The sequence below is a fragment of the Tasmannia lanceolata genome, unplaced genomic scaffold (genome assembly GCF_043159265.1).
Source record: "Tasmannia lanceolata isolate RefF3 unplaced genomic scaffold, GAP_Taslan_0.1 ptg000021l, whole genome shotgun sequence".
Classification (NCBI taxonomy): domain Eukaryota; kingdom Viridiplantae; phylum Streptophyta; class Magnoliopsida; order Canellales; family Winteraceae; genus Tasmannia; species Tasmannia lanceolata.
In genome coordinates, this window is record NW_027518698.1 from 13,222,496 (window position 1) to 13,234,891 (window position 12,396).

General features: G+C 37.5%; 1 non-coding gene across 1 annotated transcript; it reads right to left on the reverse strand.

The window, feature by feature from the left end:
* Positions 1–1,848: 1,848 nt before the first annotated feature.
* LOC143855562 (small nucleolar RNA R71) lies at positions 1,849–1,955 on the reverse strand. Its single transcript, XR_013237937.1, has one exon. It is a non-coding gene; the product is annotated as a small nucleolar RNA R71 (small nucleolar RNA).
* Positions 1,956–12,396: the final 10,441 nt, after the last annotated feature.

Below are 12,396 nucleotides of genomic sequence, written 5' to 3' on the forward strand. Positions count from 1 at the left end.
AAAAGCTCACTCATTCCCACGTTGAAAAGTCAAAAAGAAGAGAGAAAATTACAAAACCAAGGTATAAAGTTGGTGAAATTATGAAGAAAGAAAAGATGAAGTTTGCCTTTACCAACAAATACTCAAAGTCACAAAATTGCCAACTACAGGTGGTGATTTCCAAAATTACAATACACTTTCCAATAGTTAGTGTTTCTCTTGAGTGTTGAAGATAGAAAGAAAAAAAAAGCATCATCATCCACTATTCAAACTCAAGGTGACATTAAAGCTTGAAGGAGGAAGATTCAACTAAAGATTGGAGGAGAAAAAGAATAAGTTCTTTTTATTTGTGTTATTTATTTTCAAGTTCAAGTTGATGTACTTTTGTTTCAATTCAAATTAATGGAGAGTGTATTTTTCTTTTAGTTTTCTTTTCAAGTTATATATGGCAATTCTTCCCCTATCTATCTCTTTTATTTTTGTTTTTCTTCACTTCTTCATGAATAACTAAATCCTAATTACTTAGGGTTTAGTTGAAGGCATGGGGAAGGAGAAATATTTATAATTAAATCAATCTACTCAATAGAAAAATTGTGTAGGATTTTGTGTTTGGAAAATTCCAATCATTCATGTCATTAGCTTTCCCCTTTCGTATGAATGATTGTTGATTAACAAATATAAAGTTCTATATAATCAATGTAAATTGGAAAGTGGATTTGATTAATTACTTATAAGGAATGACATCCCTTTGATCTTATTCCTTATTGACTAGTTAATCGAATTTTCAACCCAATTCAAGAGTTGTTTTAATTAATCAATTTAATCCAAACCCATGGTGGATTCTAACCCTAAGTAATCTTTTATATTGAATTAAGGTTTTTACACTATTCCAAATTACTTTTACAATTTTCCAATTTACTTAAGCCCTTAGAATTTAGTTTTCTAATTAAATTAGATAAGTAGTTAATAGAGATCATTAAAATTTGGTACACTTTGCCTAAATTAGGATTTTAAATAAAAAAGATCTTAGTTGAATTTGATTCTTAGATTGAATAAAATATACGCTTATATATAGTGTTGGTTCCGAGGTCTAACTCCACGGAAATCCTGAGTCCATTCCAGGCAACATTATATCATAGCTAGTATTCTAATCGGTAAAAGAATAGGATTGACAACTAGATTTCTCTTCCCTGAGTTCGACCCGTATTTACACGATCCGTGCACTTGTGGTTATTTAATTTATCAATCAAGTTTTTAGCGCCGTTGCCGGGGAAGAGAGTTGCATTAGAATCTTAATTATTCGAAGTGTTAGATTAGTAATTATTTTTAGTTTAGTTATAATTTTGGTTTCTTGCCTATCCATCTCTCTTACTTGATTTTCTTGTGTTTATGAGTTCAGGTTGGGTGCGGAACTCGCCAATCGACTAGAAAGAGCAAACCGGTTAGAGACGGCGGAAGATATCGCACCAAATCCAAATCAAGTAGTCATGGCGGAAGAACAAGAGCCACCCAAGAGTTTACGCGATCGCTTCTATCCGGCCCGAACCGCGCAACCTTCTTGCATTAGATTGCCGACTGCACAGGGCAATAATTTTGAGCTAAAATCGCAATTTATCTCTTTGCTTCCTCATTTTTCATGGCCTCCCTTCGGAGGATGCTTATTTATTTTTACGTGAGTTTGAAGATGTATGTGCTTTGATTAAGTTGCAACAACTTACCGATGATGAGGTATAGTTGCGGTTTATTACGTTTTCACTCAAGTATGGAGCCAAAAAGTGGCTCTATGACTTACCAACGAACTCCATCACCACTTGGGAGGAGTTCGCCGTCGCTTTCATAAAAAAGTTTTTTCCATTACATAAAACTAATAAGCTTAGGAACGATATTTTACAATTCAAACAAAAGCCATTAGAGTCATTTTCTAAGTTTATGGAGAGGTTCAAAGACCTACTCCAAGAGTGTCCTCACCATGGAATTGATTTGTGGCACTTATGCCAAATTATTTATGAGGGCATAGATTACCAAACAAAGCAACTTCTTCAGTCCATGTGTCCTAATGGTTTTACATCTTTCACGGATGAGGCCGCGGCATGGAACTTCATACTTGATTTGGCGGAAAAAACAAGAGAGTGGGAATCCACTCAAGATGGTGAGAGAGCTACTTCAAGCAAGGAATTTCTAGTAGAGGGTGCCGTGGAAAAAGAGGCCCATCTTGATAGCCTTATCAAAAGACTAGAAGCAATAGTTGTCAAAGGACCTTCACAAGTCAATCAAATTGCACATAGTGTTCCTATGTGTAGTTGGTGTCAAGCTACGGACCATGGAAGAGTGCCCAACTCTTGCTACATTTGGTAATTCTAATGAGAATGTAAGTGCTTTGTATTCTAATAATCCTTATTCTAGCACTTATAATCTGGGATGGAGAAATCATCCCAACTTTTCATGGAGTCAAAGTGGGCCATCTAATTTCCAAGGCCAAGGCCAATTCGGCCAACCTAGGCCCACCTTCGCTCCCACTTTTGTTCGGCCATCCCCTTCCCCTTCTACTTTTCAAAACCCCATGATTAATAATGTTTCAAATCAGCAACCGCCGGGTTTTCAAAAACAAGGAGAGTCGGCAAGCATAACTTCCTTAGAAAAAAGCATAGAACTTCTCACTAGCACTTTCATGACAAGCCAACACAACATGGAGAAGCAAATCTCCCAACTTACCATGGCGTTGCATGAGAGGGAAAAGGGGAAGATGCCAAGTCAACCCGTTCCTAATCCAAGGAACGTGAATATGAATGTGAATCAACAGGTACCGCCAAATCAGTTGAATGCCATTCAACCAATTTTGCAGCCGCAAGAGCCCTCCAACGAATGTAATGCCATATATGCTTTAAGGAGTGGTAAAGATTACCACAAGGAGGAGGTCAGATCTGAACCGTCTATAGATATACAAGATACATCCAAAGAGGTAAGAAAAGACTCCCCTCCAACAAGCTCGATTGCGGAACCCAAACAGGTAAGTGAAGAGCAGGCTGTTTCTCCACCTGAAAATGAGTATGTGCCTAAAGCTCATTTTCCAAGGAGACTTGCTAATAATAAGATGGATGCCATGGATAAAATTTTAAATGTGTTTAAACTAGTGCAAATTAACATTCCTTTATTAGATGCGATTTCTCAGGTTCCTACTTATGCCAAAGTGTTGAAAGATTTATGCACACAAAAGCGCACAACTAATGTGCCCAAGAAAGCTTTCTTGGCCGCAAATATAAGTTCCATCTTGTCTCAACAAATGGTGGCTAAGTATAAGGATCCAGGATGTCCTACTATTTCTTGCACTATTGGTAACACAAATATTGAACATGCACTTTTGGATTTGGGTGCAAATGTAAATCTCTTGCCTTTTTCTGTATTTAAGCAACTAGGATTAGGAGACCTCAAACCAACCACCATCACTCTTCAATTGGCGGATAGATCAATTAAAACACCCAAAGGGATGGTTGAGGATGTGTTAGTTAAAGTAGGTGATTTTTATTTCTCGTAGATTTTGTTGTGTTACATACCGAGCCTGTTGCTAATATCAAGGATCAAATCCCTATCATCCTTGGTAGGTCTTTCCTTGCCACTAGCAACGCTCTAATTAATTGTAGAAATGGATTAATGAAATTGTCTTTTGGAAAAACATCGGTTGATTTTAATGTCTTTAGATTGGTTAAGCAACCAAATTTTCATAAAGAAATCAATATGTTGCATTCCTTTCCTGACGATATTGTTTCTAATTTTGAAATTGATTTTGATGCAGGATTCCAAGAATGCTTGGACGAACTAGGAAATGATGGAGATGATTTCTTTTCCAAAGCTTTTGCCATCCAAAACGTGAAGCCTCTTGGACCACTCGCAACATCTCTTCCAAAGACATCAATCGAAGAAGCGCCACAGTTGGAGTTGAAGCCCTTGCCTTCTCATTTACGTTATACATTTTTGGGTGATAATTGTACTTTGCCTGTAATAATTGCTGCGGACCTAACCTCCCCTCAAGAGGAGGAACTCATTAAATTGCTAAAAGATAACAAGGAAGCCATAGGTTGGACAATGGCCGACATCAAAGGAATTAGCCCTTCGATTGTGCAACATCACATCCATCTCGTTGAGGGTGCCAAACCTTCAAAGGAACATCAAAGAAGGGCTAATCCTGTGATGAAGGAAGCCATCCAAAAAGAGATTTTAAAATGGTTAGATAATGGGATCATTTATCCCATCTCGGATAGCCAATGGGTGAGTCCCGTCCAAGTAGTGCCTAAGAAGTCGGGAGTTACCGTTATACAATCCGCCACCAATGAACTTATTCCTACTCGTATTCAAACAGGGTGGCGGGTTTGTATTGACTACCGAAAGCTTAATGCCGCTACTTGGAAGGATCACTTTTCTTTGCCTTTTATTGATCAAATGTTAGAAAGGTTAGCGGGTCATGAGTATTATTGCTTTCTTGATGGATATTCCGGTTACAACCAAATTCCCATTGCTCCTGAAGATCAAGAGAAAACGACATTCACATGCCCCTTTGGAACGTTTGCTTATAGACGCATGCCTTTTGGGTTATGCAATGCACCGGCAACTTTCCAAAGATGCATGATGAGTATCTTTTCTGACATGGTGGAGACCTTCATGGCTCCACCTATGCCGAATGTTTACATCACTTAAAATTGGTCTTAGAAAGGAGTAGAGAAAAGAACCTTGTCCTCAATTGGGAAAAGTGTCATTTTATAGTAAAAGAGGGCATCGTTCTAGGACATGTGATTTCTAAAGAGGGAATTAAGGTTGATAAAGCCAAGGTGGATCTCATTGTCCATCTTCTACCGCCCAAAAGTGTGAAGGATATTCGATCATTTTTGGGCCATGCGGGCTTTTACCGACGTTTTATAAAAGATTTTTCTAAAAATGCTAGGCCTCTAACCAACTTGTTAGCAAAAGATCAAAAATTTGAGTTTTCCAAAGAATGCTTCGATTCTTTTGAGTGTTTAAAGAAGGAGTTAACTACGGCTCCCAACTACGGCTCCCATTATTCAAGCACCCAATTGGACCGAACCGTTTGAAATTATGTGTGATGCTTCCGACTTCGCAATAGGAGCCGTGTTGGGTCAAAGATTCAATAAATTACCGCATGTAATCTATTATGCAAGCAGGACTCTCAATGATGCACAACTCAACTACACCACTACGGAAAAAGAATTCTTAGCGGTTGTGTTTGCATTAGAGAAGTTTCGGTCCTACTTGATTGGATCGCATGTGATAATTTATACCGACCATTCGGCAATCAAGTATCTTGTTGGAAAGAAGGATGCTAAAGCTCGCCTCATTAGGTGGGTTTTACTTCTTCAAGAGTTTGATTTGGAGATTAGAGATAAAAAAGGTACGGAAAACTTGGTTGCCGATCATTTGTCTAGACTTCCTAATGCAAAGAATGACGAAGGTCCAATTAATGAAAACTTCCCTGATGAGCAATTGTTTGTTATTTTTAGTAAGCCATGGTATGCGGATATTGTGAATTACTTGGTTACAGGTGCTACACCGGATCATTGGTCCAACCAAGACAAATACCGGTTTCACTCACAGGTAAAGTATTTCTTTTGGGATGATCCATATTTGTTCAAAACTTGTTCGGATCAGATTGTCAGACGATGTGTGCCCGATCATGAGCACCAATCGATTCTATCTTTTTGCCATGATCAAGCTTGTGGTGGCCACTTTAGTGCAAAGAAAATCGCGCACAAAGTTTTACAATGTGGTTTCTAATGGCCAAGTAATTTTAGGGATGGTTTTAATTTTTGTAAGGCATGTAGATCTTGTCAGTCGTTAGGAAGAGTTACAAAGCGAAATATGATGCCCCTCAACCCGATCTTAGTGGTAGAAATCTTCGATGTGTGGGGTATTGATTTTATGGGTCCGTTTTCCAACTCTTTTGGAAACTTGTATATTTTGTTAGGTGTAGATTACGTGTCTAAATGGATTGAAGCCATTGCTTGCAAATCTAATGACCACAAGGTGGTGGTCAGGTTTCTTAAAGAAAATATTTTTTCACGCTTCGGTACACCTCGTGCCATCATTAGCGATAGGGGTAAGCACTTTTGTAACAGACCATTTGAAGCTCTTATGAAGAAATATGGTATTACTCATAAGTTGGCCACTCCTTACCATCCTCAAACGAGTGGCCAAGTGGAGGTTTCAAATAGGCAAATTAAGTAAATTTTGGAGAAGACAGTGAATCCAAACCGTAAAGATTGGTCTATTAGATTAGTGGATGCCTTGTGGGCTCATAGGACGGCATTCAAGACTGATCTTGGTCAGTCTCCTTACCGCCTTGTGTATGGCAAAGCTTGTCACCTCCCGGTTGAATTGGAACATAAAGCTTTTTGGGCTATTAAGAAACTAAACTTTGATTTGTCTTCTGCAGGTGTTCAAAGGCGATTACAACTTTCTGAATTGGAGGAGTTGCGCAATGAAGCGTACGAGAATGCAAAGATCTATAAAGAGAAGACAAAAGCTTTTCATGACAAACATATTTTGAGAAAATCGTTTCAAGAGGGCGAAAAAGTGCTTCTCTACAATTCCAGATTGCATATCTTTCCATGTAAGTTAAGATCTCGTTGGGATGGACCATATGTGGTTAACAAAATTTTCTCCCATGGTGCGATCAAGGTTCTTAATCCACGCAATGGTGAGATTTTTAAAGTTAATGGTCAAAGATTAAAGCCATTTATTGAGTTGTCAAAGCCGGATATGGAAGAGGTCATGGATCTCCATGAATCTTCCTATTCGAATCATGCCTTAACAAGTACGGTACATACCCTCCTTTCTATTTTTAGTCCTCTTATTTTTCTTTCTATTTTTAATGCCTTCAGGACAATGCATAAATCAAGTATGGGGGGGGTAGCTTTTGGAAACTTTCTTTTCTAATCTTTTCTATAGTTAAAGTTAGAAATTTTCTTTTCCTTTTGTTTTCTCAAATTAGAAAGAACTTAGTATTGTTAAAAAGAAAGTTGTTTTCCTATTTTAAGGATGAAAGTTAGTGGATATTTTAATTTTGGAATTTAAAAAATTAGAAAGAATACTTTCCTTTCTTAGTTTTCTTTTCTTTTGGAATCGTTCTTTTAAAAGGATTTGAATAAGAAATAGAAATAGAAACTTGCTTTTTATATGGTATGGATAAAAAGGAAAGAAAGGTTGAAACAAAAGAAAAAAAGAATGATTTTTAGAAAGTTTGCTTCTTAATTATAGTTTTGATTTGTAGCCTTTTTGACTTCCGCCATTAAGTCTGAAGGGTTTTTATGCCTAGTTCCTTAAAGCCAACTGGCTTGAGAGCAACTGACTGAAAACTTGATACATGGGTCAGTTAGAAAGCTTAATAAACCAAAGCATTGCACATAATCAAAAGTGATTTTGAATTCATATGCATCAATGTCTATGTATGCAAATCAAAGATTACTCGGACACTGCTTAGTAGCCTGGGTGTCTGGTGCATGCCATGCTGTAGACACCCCCATTTTGCTCCACTTTAATCAACGAAGAAGTTAGTGTTTCATTATCCATTTTTTAGTGTTTTCCATTCCTGTGTCCGTCCCTCATGCTTTCTCGATCTTTTCAATCATTTCTGCCATGTTTCGCATTTTTCCGCTAAGTATTGGGAGGGGTTATTCAGAAGAATCCAAACCGGGGGAGAATTTGGACCCATTCGGTGGGCCCGCATTGAACGCTTGTTTAGATTTGGATCAAACAGGAGGCCCGCGCATTGTTTTATTGAAAAATGAGTTTTGAACCTACTTCGATCCAGTGCATGAAAGTGCCCATCAGGGGAATAATCAGGATTTCAGGGAGGTTATTTTAACAGCCGAATTCTGTTGCGATCATCAAGTTGAATTGTTCGGATAACTCTCGGAAATAACTTTGAGGCATAACTTTACAAATTATGGGCTCAGATCATCCCATGAAAAATGATTTAGAGGGGCGCGGCCAATCTACATTATGTTGCATCAAATGGATAGTTCAGACCATTCTATGGAAATGGTTTGGGGCGCGCAATCTATTTGGGCCGTGACCCATAAATTGGACGGTTGAGATCATCCAATGGAAGGGATTTGAATGCAAGTAGTGCAGTGCAAGAAGAATTCACCCGAAGTGGGGCCCACCACTGTTTGAATAAAGTTTAGAGTATTCTATTGAAAAAAGAGAGATGTTGCCAATAGAAAATAAGATTTATCCAAATATACCAAGAGAATATTAAGGGTTGAGAGTGAAAGAATAAAAAGGAAGAGGAATAAGGTTTTTGGTCTCTTTGGAAATTGGCTATATCCAGCATGCCATGGAATGGAATTATATGCGGATGGTTGATCGAAAATTGCATGTTGCCTTCTCTGATGAAGGATACTTTATTCTATTGTTAGAAGAAGATAGCAAGGTTGCCATATGAAGTTGGTTGGAGATTTATACAAAAAGGAGAGTGAGGATTGAAAAAAAAGGAAAGTTTTTCTTCTTTTCTAAAAAAGGGGATGAGCCGGTTGTCTTTTTGGGGGGGAGAAGATACTCGTTAGAAAAGAGAAAAAAAGAAAAAAACGAAAGAAAAACGAAAGGAAAAAGAGAGGCTCTGTTTCAAGGTTTTTGAGGTAGGGGCAGCAGCTTTCTGGGCGGATGATCGCTCTCATTTCTCCACCCTCTTAGCCTCTCATCTCCCTCAACCTCTCATCATCCTCTGCATCTCACTCAGTTCTCCCCTCACCAGTGGTTCCTCCCAACTCTCTCTCGTTCTCCCTCTATATCTCTTTCTGTTTCACAACCCTCACTCATCACCCTCACACGTTTTCCCTCATCTCCTATCCCCTCAACAGCAGCTTTGGCGAGCTGCGAAGAAAGAAGAAAAAACGAGAACAGCAGCTCTCCCATTGCTCAAAAAAACAGAGGATCGTAGTTTTTAGTTTTTTTTTTTTTTCTTCACTTTGTTTCCATTTTCATCTCTCTCTCTCTCTCTCTCTCTCTCTCTCTCTATTCCTCCTTCCACCCTCTGTTCTCTCACACCCATTCTCTACCTCTCTGCATGTTCTATTTTTCTATTTCTCATCTCTCAATCTCATCTTATTTCTTAAAAAAAGCATCGGCACTCTCTCTATCTATCCCCCTTATATCTTGGTTTCATTTTCACCCTCTATCTATATCTCTCATTGTTTCTCTTACTCCCCATATCCCAATCACTCCCTCTCCCAGCCGTGAGGGAAATAGAAAAAAACAACAAAAAAAAAAAAAGAAAAAAGAAAGAGAAGAAAGCGGGTCGGATCGCAGCGTCGGCGGGATTTTTCGGGTTCTTCGGCTCTCGGATTCAGCGGGGATCTCCACCACAGGTAGGTACACGGTTCTCGAATTTTTTCCGGATGATTTGGTATTTTTTATGAATTTTGCATGGTTTTTTAGCATTTAATTAAATTTAATTCAATATTAAATGTGTGAGCTAAAAACCATGATCTGCATGAGTGTTTCAAATCCGTTTCGTCCCAAAATTTAATACGATGTTCTACTTAAATAGAGTAAAATAACTATCGGATCGGATCGGACATTGGATCAACGGTTTTTTAGAATTTGAGTGAAGAGTGGTATTTTATTTAAAATATTGGCTGAGTAATTACGAAATTCGAAAAAATAGCCATCTCAGGATGATCTATTTTTTGGAATTTAAAATTTTTCTTGTGTTCATCACATCAGAACAAGGTTGGAGGACATTTTCCGGAATCGTAATTTTCTCGAAAATCGTGTTTTAAAAATAGAAAACTCTTCAAAAATATCTTTTCGACGAAGAAAAATAAAATATATACTAAACGAATTCCAAAATTAATGAAATTTCGTAGAAAAAGAATATAATGCTGATACATTCTACCATGAATATTTGAGAATTTTTGGAATTGTTTTGGTATATTATTTTATACTTTCTTTGAAAATTATCAGATTTTGGGAGAATTTTTACAGACATCATATCATAGATAAAATTCCCAAAATTTTTACAGTAGTCTTATATTCCATATTTCTAGTTTCTGTAAACTTTTCAAGTGATTTAGATCTTGTTTCATATGGGATGTAGTGTTAATTCATAATCTTGTCTGAACATTAAAAAATCCGACACTGATAGTAAATGGTTTCTAAAATTCATGAAAATCTCACAGCATGCTATATTTACTCATATCTTATTTCTGTAGAAATTTCATTGAATTTAGATTTCTATTTCTAGTCGTTTCTGTGTTATTTTTGCAATCTGATCAATTAATTGTTAAATAAAAAATAAATATGAGCTTAATGTAAAAATCTGTAAAAATCTTTCAGTAATCTAAATTTCATCATATCTTGCTGCTGTAGAAGTTTCAACTCATTTCAAATTCGTTTACAACAGTTTCACTTGTAAAATCACTCATATGTTTAAAATTGATAAAATTCATTGAAAATCCGAAATTAATTGAAAGTCATCTGAAAATCTCTAAAGAACCTTAAATCTCTGTCACATATTAACTCCTTAATCCATTGAAACAGAAATCTTAGGATCGTTAGATTTCCCTGGAAAAATGGCCAACGCATCCATAATTGTATCCTTATTGCACTCGATCTTTGACAACTTGAATATTTAAGCTATAGCACGTTGTTGGCTCCGAGGTTACTGTCCACGGAAATCCTGAGATATGCCAGGCAATAAGGTGCTATAACCTAAGTATTAAATTGCGCAAGGAAAGAGCGCACGATTCCCTTCCTTGGATGTTATTCTAGGCCGAAATTGGTGAACCCTAGAGCCATTGGTAATCCTTAAATGTCCAGAAACCGAAAATCCTTGAAATCTGAAATTAATTAACTTCGAGAACTGAAATCGATTCATCTCGTGTCCTCTCGGAACCATTGGATTATGGTTTCCGTCGTAAGAACCATTAGAGCCCAATTTAGGAACACTGGTGTCGTGTCGTGTCCTAGGGTTTAGGGAGTCTTAGGTTTTAGGGAGTCCTAGAGTTAGGAGTCCAGCCTCATCACGTACGCTTGCTATGGATAGCAACCGTGCCTTAGGTCTAGTCACACTAGTCATCCCATCTTTCCCTAGGACAAGCCTAGTAAACTAGGATGTAGGCTAACCTGCATTAGTCTAAGGAACAATTTGCATTTAGATAAGAATCATATAGCATCTTAGATGAAATCCTAGGATAATAAAATCCTCAACTTGAATTAAATAACTTCTCTTAAAACTGTTGAAACAGTCAATCCCGTCTAGGTCGGTGTCTTAGTTGAGTTAGGCATAAGTAGCTTAGCTTAAGTGCACCGAACTACGTCGACTCTGATCCCAGTGAGGCTTGGGTACGTAGGCAGCTTGGATGTCTGATGGCATACCAACCGCGAGTCGGCACTACAACAAATTGTGGTGTTTTGTATATTAATTTTCTTGTAAATGCTTAATTAAATCACTTAGGACTTTTCATGAAATTAGAATTTTAGGAGAACTTTCACTTAGATTGAATTCAAAGAAATTAAAAAATCAAGATACACATTTAGGATCTATAGTGAAATTAGATCATAGGATGCATGTCACTTAGTTCGCACATTAACAGAGAGTTGAATGAGCCATTTAAAATAAATTTAAAAGAGTTAGCTTTTGGAATCGAAGACCGATTATCGGGCAGGAATGGTGCATGTGGTGGATAAATTCCCATACCTTCCATACCAGGTAGCGAGTCTAGGTTTCTGGTTAATCATGGGTCCTAGATCCCACATCTAGGTGGCGACTCTGTCAGTCTCTTTTGTGTGGAATTCGGATTGCCTTAGTGATCCCAAGTTCACATAAAAGATGAATTAAAATCAATAATAAAAATGCACACGCCAATCGCGTGGGTACGAGAGACCAAGAGAGAGCGCGGCGGCTCGCGCCCCACCCCTCTCGCGGGATCGGGTCCCACACCTGCATGTCATTCACGCCAAAAGCAGTAGAGGATTACAAAAAAGTGAGTTCTATTCTTAGAAAGTATGGAAAAAGTGGAAAGTGTGGTGGACCATATAAATTTGTAAATTTTCTACGAAGTTTCCGAATCAAATTCCTTTTATGGTACGATTACATTAGAAGCAAATTTAAGGGAGATGAGTAGGAAAAATTCAAAAGAAGATTCCTTACTTAAAATATTTTTCTAATTTTCCCAACTTGGGATAGGATGCAAAGTTTAAGTATGGGGGTATTCTTGTTCTTCTATTTTGAGTAATTTATCAAAGAAAAATGATTGAAAAATTTGTGGCTTTATTTGTAGTGAGATTTGGAAAGAAAAGTTTATTTTTAGAATTTTGTGTATATATTCACTGCAAACACTCATGAGACACAACTCGTCCACTAGGGTAACCTAGGGGTTTAAAGGCTTGTTGCACATGCTAAGTGCA